Source organism: Pan troglodytes, chromosome 11 (assembly GCF_028858775.2).
Source record: "Pan troglodytes isolate AG18354 chromosome 11, NHGRI_mPanTro3-v2.0_pri, whole genome shotgun sequence".
NCBI lineage: Eukaryota > Metazoa > Chordata > Mammalia > Primates > Hominidae > Pan > Pan troglodytes.
The window spans coordinates 51415713-51428713 of NC_072409.2; the positions used below are offsets into that span (position 1 = coordinate 51415713).

Sequence of the window (13001 nt, forward strand, 5' to 3'; positions counted from 1 at the left end):
AATTACTTAAATTCTTGGGGTCTCAGTTTCTTCATCTGTAAAATAAGGATAATAATAGGATTTGTCTCAGGATTATAATGAGGGTTAAATAAGTTAATACTTGTATAGTGCTTAGAACAGTGTCTGGTACACAGTAAGCTCTATGTAGATTTTACTTTTTATCACTAATAACAAATTGATTAACTTTATTAACATACAATTTTAATATTATGTCTCATCACTCTAGAGATAGTCTCCCTTAGAAATGGAGAACTGTATGACAGGTTTTTCTATGGAGTACTACTGTGTATTTGGATTCTTAAAAATGCAAAGATATAACGTAGAATAATTGATTTGAGCTTTGTTTTCATGAGTTTTACTTCTCTCTCTGCTCCCTTCGTTTCTAATTTTTTTATTATTGTTCAGTACAAGTATGATAAAAATTATCCACATCTGTTATTTATCTTTCCATCCTGGGGCAAGGCAAATGTGTATAGTTCCCCCTAGGATAACACGAACCATATGGAGCCTATGGAATTATATGTATTATCAGTTTATAAATTCAGACTTTGCCAAAGACTGTCCACAAGCAGCCCAGAGTTCTGGGGTGCAAGAGTTTGCACTGGGATGTTTATATTCAGCAAACATATTGGTGTAAAACATGCTTGCAGCTGGTGCCTCCTCAGAGAGAGGGGGCTTGACGGTGCTTTGCTGCACATTAGGATCGCCTCAGAAACTTTAAAAAATATCAGTGCTGAGGCCATACTCCATACCAATTAAAATAGAATCTGTTGGGTAGGATCAGTGGTATCAGTATTTTTGGTTTTCCAAATTCTCCAGGTGATTCCATTGTGTAGACAAGCTTGAGAACCACCAAAAGCTTTAGAAAAGAAGATTTTGCATCTTTTTGGCCCCTATAGGAAAATGCCTAGGAACACAAACACACCCTCATTTGGAACCAGTTTTTGCCATCTCCAGTATACAATGCACACGCCTGGGTAGAAATTTCATCCTGCTCAAATCCCAATTAGCATCCCTGAAGTACTATACCTCAAGAATATCCTTCTTAACAACAGCAAGCACTGATTTGACTAGACTAAAGATGATTTAATCTAGCCATATTGAGAGGGAGAAAGAAAAGAGAGAGAGAGTAAAGAAACGCAATCCCCATCCATCCAATTTTCAAGTCAATTGCTACTCATTCAACGAATTACATCCTGGGCTTAACACAAATTCTGTATCTGTTACCCTTAATCACATGCAGTTGTTCCTCAAACAGAGAACAGAAGGTGACAACCAAGGTAAGCTCCTTACATCAGCTGGCTCCAATTCAGTGTCCTGGAAAGAGTCATGCAGAATTGTGGGTCACTTTTCAGAGGACGGTCCATGGATGCCACTCTTAAGGCAATTTGCTTTGATTTCCTACGAGCAATTTCACTTTCATGAAAATCTCTGGGTCCTGCAATTCCTTATGTTGGTCTCAGTGCCTACAGAATCCTTTCCCAAGTTTTCCTCTTGTTGCAGAGAAACAATGAGGCATTTAAGTTACTAGCAAGAGCTGTGTTGCCATCAAGAATTGAATTCCTCATTTTGTTTTCTTAAATATTAAATAGAAGTAATATTTCAGCCGGGTGTGATGACTCATGCCTATAATCACAGCCCTTTAGGAAGCTGAGGCAGGTGGATCACCTGAGGTCAGGAGTTCGAGGCCAGCCTGGCCAACATGGTCAAAGTCCGTCTCTACCAAAAATACAAAAATTAGCTGGGCATGGTGGTGGGCACCTGTAATCCCAGCTACTCGGGAGGCTGAGGCAGGAGTATCGCTTGAACCTGGGAGGCGGAGGTTGCAGTGAGCTGAGATCGTATCACTGCACTCTAGCCTGGGTGACAAAAGCGAAACTCCATCTCAAAAAAAAAAAAATAGAAATAATATTTCAAACAATAATTTTCCTTTGTATGTTAAGTTGCTTTGCTGTATAGAACCTGTTCCTGACTGCTTTAGGTAAACGATTTTAGTGATTACAGATTATCTGTAAAATGAGTAATTATTTAATAACATGATCTCCAAGGCTATTTCTAGTCCTTAAATCTAAAATGATCTGAATTTGAGCATTTAGAGGTGGTAGTATAGTTGAAAGACAGACAAAAGTTCAAGTACCAATTTCAGTACATATTTTGGACAAGTTACTTATTTTTTCTGGGCCTCAATTCCTACACCTCTAAACAAGGAGCTGATTATGGTATTTGCCTCCTACGTCTGGAAAGTCAGGTAGCAAAGCATGGGTTCTAGAGTTAGGCTGCATGGCTTGAACCACAGTCCGAGCAGACTAGGCTATGTCACTTTGAACAAGGTATGTAACATCCTTCTACTTCATTTCCTTCACCTGTAAAATTGGAATATGACAATGAATATTTCATAAGGGAATCATGAAATGATGTAAGTTAATGGATATTAAATTTAGCACAAAACGTGTGTTAAATAACAAACATTTAAAAATAACTATCGCTATCATCACCATGTCATCAGTGTAAAATAAGATTGCACAGATAAAGTACAGATGCTAGAGACGTGCACACTATCATCCTCCTTGTCTTCCCCTCCCCTTATTTCCATAAGATTCTCCAGCTGCGACATCTTCCTAACATCTTAGATTTAACCTGTGGGATCCCTGAGGATATGGAAAATTGGCTCATTTTTCACTCTCTAATGCTATTCCCTGTACTCAGTAAACACTCAGGGAATGAATAAATGAATGAATAAAAATGTTCGCGAATTAAGTGAGGGATGTGATAAACTGGGAAGTGATGATGAAGTGAGAGTCCTTACAGAAGCCTCAGAGAAGAGATGTGAAATTATTTATACAGAGGGAGGAGGGGAAAAATTAATGGATAATAACAAAAGTTCTTAAGGAGCACGTGAGAAAGAAATTAAACTTCCCCATCTATGAATATGCCTAATGGAGTCAAAAGTTATATGTAGCATTAAGCCCATCCTCATACTTCACCAGCAGTGTGGCTGTCAGGGGCTTTCAGGGACTTTCTGTGGGAGATCAAAGCTGCCTTCCATGATGTCAACACAGAAGCTTAAATGTTCAGTTTATATACTTGTGACTAAATAATACACATCTAGATAGAGGAAAACTAAGAAAGTCACTATGGGTTCTAAATGACAAGTGTGGAAAGCACACATCTATCCTTCACTTTCAGATCCCCTTTGAACAGCCACACCAATACAAAAACAAAGAAGAAATACCTGTCCAAGGGACTATTTAAGAATGTCATACGTATACTAAAAATCTTAAGCACGCATCTATCCTTCACTTTCAGATCCCCTTTGAACTGTCACACCAATACAAAAACAAAGAAGAAATACCTGTCCAAGGGACTATTTAAGAATGTCATACGTATACTAAAAATCTTGAGGAATTTCTGTGAGATGTCTGGGAAACAGGGCAGATTGAGGAAAAAGTCTGCCAATCACAATTCACTGCATGAGAAGGTGCCATTTTCTCAGCAGAATCTCACCAACTTCTAAGTGCCAGAGCTAAGGTCAGTCTATAACACAGCATTTGTAGGAAAAGTTTGATCCTAGCAGGCACTGAAGGTCACTTGGAGTAAGGACCCCATGAACACACTCACTCCCAATTATCCTGATGTCTGAAAGTAGGATCAGGCAATAAACAGGGAATTTGAAGAGGCAGTTATGCCAAGGGGAGGTGGGAGTCTCAGAACCAGCTGGGAAACCAGTGACAAACAGGAAAAAAAGAACTCTTTGGAACCCAGGTGACACTGCCTCTAGCTCTGACTCCTTCCTTATTTCTTTTCATTTTCTGAAATTTTGTGTTAGTGAAATAAAATTACAGAAAATCTAATCTTTTCCCTTCTCTCTTTACCTACACCACTCAATGCCTTAAAAATATTTCTTAGTTTTCCAAAAAGGTAAAATACAAAATTTTCTTTCTGCAGGAATGAGCAAATGGACACAAAGTGCCAGGCACAGAAATTAAAAATGTCTTCTAAAGGTTTTAAGGAATCAGAAACAATATCCTCTCAAGAAACAGAATTATTATGTGAAATATGTCTGGAAATAAACTTAAGAAAGTCTGGAATTAATATTCTTGATAGGATTTAGAAAACTATTAAATAAGCAGTCAGACGAGAGGGAAATGCAACTTGAGATAAGAATATAATTGTGTAATTTGAAACCCTAGTAATGGCAGGGAGAGGCTGAGAACATATTGCAGCAAAGAGAAACAGTGATGCCCAAGTTAACTTTCAGAAAAAGAAAAATACATATATTTGCTTTTACTTTCATGAAAAAAACTGTGGAAGGTACACAAAATACAATAAAGGTAATTAAATATTGTTGGTAGTAACAGTGGTAATGGGCAGATGGGAGTGGAATGGGAGAGAAACTTCCACCTAAAAAAGAAACTTGTGTAAAAGAACCTTATATGCCTGATCTCTGCTACAAGTTTGCTATTTTAAATTACTGATATTAGTGGTATCACAGAATATTTGTTCTTCTGTGTCTGGCTTATTTTGTTTGATATAATGTCTCTCAGCTTCATCCATGTGGCAAATAACAGGATTTCCTTCTTTTTTAAGCATTAAGCCAACCCCCTTTTTAAGGCTGAATAATATTCCATTGTATGTATGTATCACATTTTCTTTGTCATTTATCTGTTCATGGACATTTAAGTTGTTTCTGTGTCTTTGCTATTGTAAATAATACCATAATGAATGTGAGTGTGCAGACAGCTCTTGGAGAATTTGGTTTCAGTTTTGCAGGGTATATACCAAGAAGAGGGATTGCTGGATCATCTGGTAGTTCTTTTTTTAAGTTTTTGAGGAACTGCTATACTGTTTTCCACTGTGGCTATATCAATTTATAGTTCCAGAAAAAGGTGTACAAGAGTTTCCTTTTCCCTATTTTTTTGATAATAGCCATCCAAAAGGTGTGAGGTATTACTTCATTGTGGTTTTAATTTGCATTTCCCTTATAATTAATAATATTGAGTATTTTTTATATATTTGTTTAAGATTATTTATGTTTTTTTACAAAGTGTCTATTCGGGTCTTCTGCCCATTTTAAAAGTCAGATTGTTTTTCTGCTATTGAGTTGTAGAACTAACTCATATATTTTAAATATTAACTTTTAATCAGATGTATGATTTGCAAATATTTTCTCCCATTCCACAGGTTGCCTCTTCATTCTGTTGTTTCCTTTGCTGTGCAGCAGCTTTTTAGGTTGATGTAGTCCCATTTATTTATTTTTGCTTTTGTTGCCTGTGCTTTTGGTGTCATATTCAGGAAATTATTACTAAGGTCAATATGAAGAATCTAGAAATTTGTATTTATTTAACTTTTGAACAAAGTTAATGTGTTACATATTCAAAAAATAAATAAAAACCATGAAAATTTCTATTTTAAAACATGCTATTTAAAAAGGTAATGCCAGAAGAAAAGATAATACTTTAAAGTGACTTCTGAAGAGAATAAATACAAGTAATATATGAGATACTGCCATTTTTTTCAAAAGCTTTTAGCTTTTGACTTGTAAAACTGTGCATATGTATTTTTACATCAAAAACACAAAATTAAAAACTTCTCCAAGAAATTGAAGAAAAAAGATTATAGAGTTAGTGAGATCTTTCGATATAATAGAAAAAAAACGTATTGAACTAAAAGCAGGGGTGTCCAATCTTTTGGCTTCCCTGGACCATACTGGAAGAAGAATTGTCTTGGGCCATACATAAAATACACTAATACTAATGATAGCTGATAAACTAAAAAAAAAAAAAAAAAGGGGGCCAAAAAATCATTTATGTTGGGCTGCATTTGAAGCTGTCCTGTGGGCTGCAGGTTGGACAAATTTGAACTAAAGCATTTGTGTTGTTAAAGCAAATAGGCTCACTGAATATGAGGCAAAATAAATAAACAAAGACAGACATGGAGACAAATCCTTTGGAAACATATTTTTGAGAGGATATAGCAAAAGATTTCATACTGGCAAAAGATTCTCCTCTACAATACTAAATCGTAGCTACTGCTTTTTCCTGTTTCCATCTTCAGCACCAGAATATCTTTCTCTTTTTTTTTGAATGGAGTCTCGTTCTGTCTCCCAGGCTGAGTGCAGTGGCGCGTTCTCACCTCACTGCAACCTCTGTCTCCTGGGTTCAAGCAATTCTCCTGCTTCAGCCTCCCGTGTAGCTGGGACTAAAGGCATGTGCCACCACACCCAGCTAATTATTTTGTATTTTTAGTAGAGACAGGGTTTCACCATGTTGGTCAGGCTCATCTTGAACTCTTGACCTCAAATGATCTGCCCGCCTCAGCCTCCCAAAGTGCTGGGATTACAGGCTTGAGCCACCGCACCCGGCCAGCACCAGCAATATCTTAATGGCAAGCATTTATGATTGCTAAGATCCAGGCACAGTGCTTAGGGTTTGCATGTGATTTTTCCTTAAATCTTCAGGACCATGCCATGAGATGGGAATTTAAGTATCAGAAATGCTAAATAACTTACTCAAGGACACAAAGCCAAGAGCTGAACTGATGCATTCTGACTAGATGATCAATATTCCTTATCACTGAACTCTATAGGAATAAAAAAAATAAGGTTGTAGTTTACAACCCCAACTGCAAATTAGAATCTCCTAGAAAGATTTTTAAAATCTTGCTTCACTAATGGTGAGTCTGGCTTAACTTGTCTGAGGAAAGAGTGTGGATATTAAATTTATTGAATAACATTTAAATTCTAGTGTGAAGCCAAATTTGACAGCCACTACATCAGAGCAAAACCTAGGGAGTTTTGAGGATAAAAAATGTGCTCTAAGCAGGATTAAATAAGGTGAATGAAGTCCTGAGGTGCAAAATTTTAATGAACACCCAAAAATTCAGTAATCAGGAGAAACAATATTTACTGCAATTTTTAAAAATAAGAATTAAATGAAATGTAATGAATTATAATTCATGCTGGATGAAATACTAAAATTTTAAATTGGGGAGATCTGATGTTGCACTTGTATGACTCACCCCACCCTAATCTTGCCTTGTCAAACTCTATTTCAAATTTTTATATTTTGTCTATCATAGATTTTAGCATAATTTTTATTTTTAAAAATACTTCATTAAAGTATTCTGTCTCTTGATATTTTAGGTTTGTGTTTGTTTGATTTTGGCTTTCTGACATGAAGAATAGGGAAAAGTACATCCACTCCATCTTTCTGGGTGTCCTAAGAGTTTTACATCTAATGAAACAGTCAAGTGAAAGCAAGTGAAAGTCATCCTCAGAAATTAAAGTCTTCAAGTAGAGTTTCACATATATACTCTTCTTTCAAACATTGCTCAAAGGGCCAAGCATGGTGACTCACACCTGTAATCTAATCTCAGCACTTTGGGAGGCCAACATGAGTGGATCACTTGAGGCCAGGAGTTTGAGACCAGCCTGGCCAACACAGCGAAACCCCATCTCTACGAAAAATAAAAATTAGCCGGTTATGGTGGTGCGTGCCTATAACACCAACTACTTGGGAGACTGAGGCAGGAGAATCGGTTGAACTGGGAAGGCAGAAGTTTCAGTGAGCCAAGATCGTGCCATTGCACTCCAGCCTGGGTAACAGAGTGAGACTCTGTCTCAAAGAAACAAAACAAAACAAAAGAAACAAAAAAAATTGTTCAAAGAAATACTATAACATATTCAAGAATGAGGAAGGCGTAGTATTTTCATCAAAGATGAACAATGAAATCAGAAAACTACAAATAAGTCTAAATAATTATTGTTAATGTGAATATTAAGCATAATGCAAATATCAACAATAAGTCTTAAAATAGAAGACATATACTATAAAAAATACTGTGTATCTAAAATTCTAATATATAAAAAATTGAAAAGAAATATAGAAAAAGCAGAAATAAAAATATATTAAATGTATTACCTTTCAGAGAGGAAATGAAGCGATTCTACTTTGTTCTTTGCAATTTGCTTTTTTCAAGTGAAACTCACGTAATGTAAAATTAGCCATCTTACAGTGAACAATTCAGTGGCATTTAGTACATTGAGAATATTGTGCAACCACCACTTCTATCTAATTCTAAAACATTTCATCACCCCAAAAGGAAACCCTATACCCATTAAGCAATTGTCCTATTCTCCTTTCTCCCAGCCCTTGGTAACCGTCAATCTGAATTCTATCTCTATGGATTTACTCATTCTGGACATTTCATGTAAATGGAATTATGCCATACTTTTGTGTCTGGCTTCCTTTACTTAGCAGAATGTTTTCAAGGTTTTTCATGTTGTAGCACACATCAGTAAAACATTATTTTTATGATTGAATAAAATTCCATTGTATGCATAACGACATTTTATTCATCCATTCATTGATGGACAATTGGGCTGTTTTTACCCTTTGAGTATTGTTAATAGTGCTGCTATGATCATGTGTGTACATGTATTTCTTTGAGTCTCCATTTTCCAATTCTTAGAATAAAACATAGGAATCTTGGATTTAACAATGATTCTTAGATGTGATACTAAAAGCACAAGCAAAAAAGAAGATGAATAAATGGACTTAATAAAAAATAAAAACTTTTGTGCATCAAAGGACATTGTCAAGAAAGTGAAAAGACAACCCACAGAATGGGAGAAAATATTTGCAAATTATGATTTGATAAGGGTCTAGTATCCAAAATACATACAGAACTCTTACAATTCAACAGCAAAAAAAAAAGCACCCAATTTTTTAAATGGCAAATGACTTGAAGAAACACTTCTTCAAATAAGCTATACAAGCAGCCAACAAGCACTTGAAAAGATGCTCAACATCATTAGTCATTAAGGAAATACAAATCAAAACCACAATGAGGTACCCCTTCACACCCACTAGGATAGCTATTAACCAAAAAGGAAAATAACAAGTGTTGGTGAAGATGTGGAGAAACTAGAGTCCTCATATATTGCTGGTTGGAATGCAGAATGGTTCAGGCACTTTGGGACAGTCTGGCAGTTCTCAAAAGAAATAAACATATTAAGTTTGTATCCTAGCAACATCCCCTTTCAAGGTACCAGTTTCTGCGGTAGGTATGGCCAGCTAAGTTGCAATGAGAAAGGGTTGTTGTGCTAATACAGATGAAAGAGCATGGTGGCTTAGACTAGAGTTTTAGCAATAGAAATGACAGGACATGGTCAGATTCCAGATGGAACTGAGACACAGAATCAACAGGACAGACTGATACATGGCATATGGGGGGACTGGGAAAATTGGTAAATAACCTTCCAGGTTTTTGGTCTGCATAACTGGGTGAGTTGGTGAGGGGTAGGGGGGGACACATTTTCTGAAATAGGAACATTTGACATTTGACCTGAATGAAATACAAAAGACGAAAAGCAAGTATTTCTGGGAAGAATGTAGCAAAAAGAAGAAACAGTAAGTGCAGAGACTTGAGGAATGAAATGAGCTTGGCTAATTTGTGGAACGAAAAGAAGGTTAATGTGGCTATGCTGAGAGTTGGGGGTTTTCTTGCCACTGAAAAAAGATCACTTCAGTTTGCCCTCTTTAAAATGATAAGAATTACTGAACGTTTTAATTAAGTACAGTACTAATTACTGTACATGGTATACCCAAAACAGGATGAGATATTATCAACTTTAAAACTTGCTGAAATTGATTTGTAATTTAAAAAAACATACCTTTAGTTATGAGGTAGATGATTTTAAATTATTTTCTGAAAAGTTCAACAGTTCTAAATCATTTTGTGTACATTTTTTCGTGTCTTCAAACAAGGCAGGCAAACACTGTTTTTAAAAAACAAGTATACACTTAAAAAATAGGTATACACTTTCAAAAAGTTCAAAGAAGTATTCAAGGCCTTATCTACTAGAAACAGAATCTTCACAAAGTAATATTATTCAAGTAATTACAGATTGATAATATTAAGATTTAATATTTGAGTAATTCAAAAGACAGCAAAATCTTATTTTACCTCTTATATTTCAGTGTTGTCCAGGCCTTAGCTTGGTTAAAATACTTAGTTGTTAGAACTGTATGGCAAAACCCGATAGCGCAAGTGGAGTGCTAAAAGTTAGACCACTGAGCCTAAGGCCACAGAACAAGGCAGAGGCTGGATGAGGAGGGTCTCACAGACCAAATCTGGTTGTGGGGGATCTGGTTGGCATGAATTACAGCCACCAAATCTTCACATCACATGTTCTGCTGTGTTAGTTTAGACACTGCCTAAGTAGGTTTCTACCATACAGAATTATTTTTGGCACGAGCACCCACTTTCATATGCTAAATAAGTATGTTCAAACTTCTCTCCTTCTCTTTGAATATAATGTTTCCTAGGTCTAATGTAGACAATCACAATATTTTGTATTCAGAGAAAACTTTTGATGCATGAGATTTCAAGTCTGTACTTTGGCAAAATAAACAGCTCTAATAATTCTCCCAGGTCCCTGATGTCCCAATTGCATTGGAACTTGCAGTTTTCTTGGCAGGGGCGGGGAGGGGGGCCACTGGGCCAGTTCAGATACCATTCTGCCTCTATCCCCCCAACTCCTTCATATTAGATAATATGCTAAAGAACTGCACATCATACATTTTCTTCTGAGAAGTTTTCTCCAGGAAGTTGAGCTTCCATGGAGGGTCACCTCCTTTTAAAGACCTTCCTTACTCTTCCTCCTACTTCCCCCGCTCCTAACTTCCACTCCCTGCTCTAGTACCCCCAGCAAAATTAATTCCTTCCTCCTTTTCAAGCTCCACCTTACCCTGTTGGAATCTCTACCATGGCTTGGTTGTCAGGATTATGAGCTTTGCAATTAGAAAGACCTAGATGTGAATTCTAGCTACTCCATTAACTAGCTGTGTGCATTTGGGTCTCAGAGGCTCACCTCTAACACAGGCATGACAGTTGGACTGACCACAAAGAATTGTTATAAATATCATAAAAGGCAGTATTTACAAAGTACTTGGGACAGTACCTGGGGCAGGGGAGGTGCTTGATCACTGGTAGTCATTAACAGTAGTAATCCCAGTAGTGTTTCAACATTGTTATCACTATTTTGGCAATTATGATAGCTTTTTGCGTATACAGTTGCCCCCTTCTCCGACTCCCATTCATGGGTTCCACATATGTAGATTCAATAAACCTCGAATAAAAAATATTTGGAAAAAAATTTCACCTGTGTTAAGCATGTACAGACTTTTTTTGTTATTGTCCCTTAAACAATACAGTATAATAACTATTTACATAGCATTTACATTGTATTAGATGACTTAGAGTATAAGGGAGGATGTGCATAAGTTATATGCAAATACTATGCCATTTAATATAAAGGACTTGAGAATCCACAGATTTTAGTATCCATAGGAGGTCCTGACACCAATCCCCAATGGATACTGAGGGACGATTGGACGTGTTCACTTATCTTTCTTTACTGAGTTGTCACATATCTTTCTCTACTGAGTTGTTGCTAAGCCCTGTAATGACAGGGCACTAACTTATTTGACCTTGTTTTCCCACCACCTAATTGAGGACCTTAATAAATGTTGATTGAATTTACGAATGAACTACTTTTGCTCACGGCTAGCATTTTCAGTCTTTTTTCTACTCTCTAGACAACTTATAATCCACAAATAATCAACAAATGACTCAGTTACAACCTCCTTTCCCTGCAAGTTGTTTATCCAATCAGTGACACTGACAGATTTGAAATTCAGCTCAGGCCAAAAGGGTAAGTCAAATAGGCTCACAGCTAACAGGAGAGAATGGAATTGCTTGGACAGCCATAAGTAAAATCATTCAATCTTTAGTAATGAGAACTATTTGGTTTTTACTATTTCTTTATGTCTGAATTACAACATCTTCAAGATAATTAATTTTACAATATTATATCACAATATTGGCTTTTTCCCACCATCCCTTCCATCATCATTAGCATATTTGTATTCATCCTTGTGCTGTCACCTCATAGGGTCAAGATGGCTGCCAGTTCTCTAGGCATTACATCCACCATCAACAACTAAGTGGAAAGTAGTAGACAAAAGGCTTTTTTCTCTTGGGGCTCCACCTTAAAACTTCCATTTTTATTTCTTTGGCTAAAAGTGGTTATCATTTATACTCCCCCTAGAGCACTCATTGGTAAAGAAGAATGGAGCTAGTATCATTACATTAGATCAACCAGAATTTGTCCACTGGGTCTGGGTCTTCCCTCATGTTGAGAGACCTCTGCTGGCTACATGGACCCAAAATCTAGGCCCTTTGTGCAGAGAAGAAGGTACTAAATGGCTGTTTGGTTGGAAATGAACTGCATCACAATTATTATCAAGAACTTACAGATAAGAACATAGAGGCTCAGAGAAGTTAAACAATACCATCAGCAGTACACAGCTCATGAATAAAATGCAAGATTTCAATCTTCAATGCCATCATCAAATTAAGCAGTTCTTAATATATATAAGGCTTGCAAAAAAAGAAGGGAACCCCTTGGAATTAGGGCATTCCTGAAGAAGCAAGTTAGTAGAAGAGTGAAGAGAAAAGGAAAAGTTTTACTTAGCTGTCTACTATAAGCCAGGTAGTATGTTATTTACACTGTTTCCAGACTTAGAACAATTGATTTTACAAAGAAGGGCCCAGAGAAGTTAGGTAACTAGCCCAAGGTCACACAGTTTGTTAATATGTTACAACTATTGAAAAGCAGGTATTCTCATTCACAGCCCATGATCTTTGCATGCCATTGCCCTGTCCTTTTGTGTAAGCACACAAAATGGGTGTTTGGAATCAAAACTTACACCATGAGAGGGAAAGTCCAAAATTGAGCCAAGGGATTGCTGGGAGAAGGAAGGTAGAGAGTAGATGGCCGTCCAGGAATCCCTGTGTTCCTCTAATTGCCTGATGCTGTGTTTTCAGACAGGATTCATTGTCCGCTGCCCACTGAACTAGTCCCTCAGAAACAACTCTGCTTCTGACATTTTCCCATAAAGCTGTCACAATCCAAATTCTTACTTATTTAAAACTAG

General features: G+C 36.7%; 1 long non-coding RNA gene across 1 annotated transcript; it reads right to left on the reverse strand.

Moving 5' to 3' along the window:
- Nucleotides 1-553: 553 nt before the first annotated feature.
- LOC129136079 (uncharacterized) lies at nt 554-11149 on the reverse strand. Its single transcript, XR_008537362.1, has 3 exons — nt 10964-11149; nt 9674-9778; nt 554-1317 (listed from the first exon to the last, which is right to left on the reverse strand). It is a non-coding gene; the product is annotated as an uncharacterized LOC129136079 (long non-coding RNA).
- Between the last annotated feature and the right edge of the window lie 1852 nt (nt 11150-13001).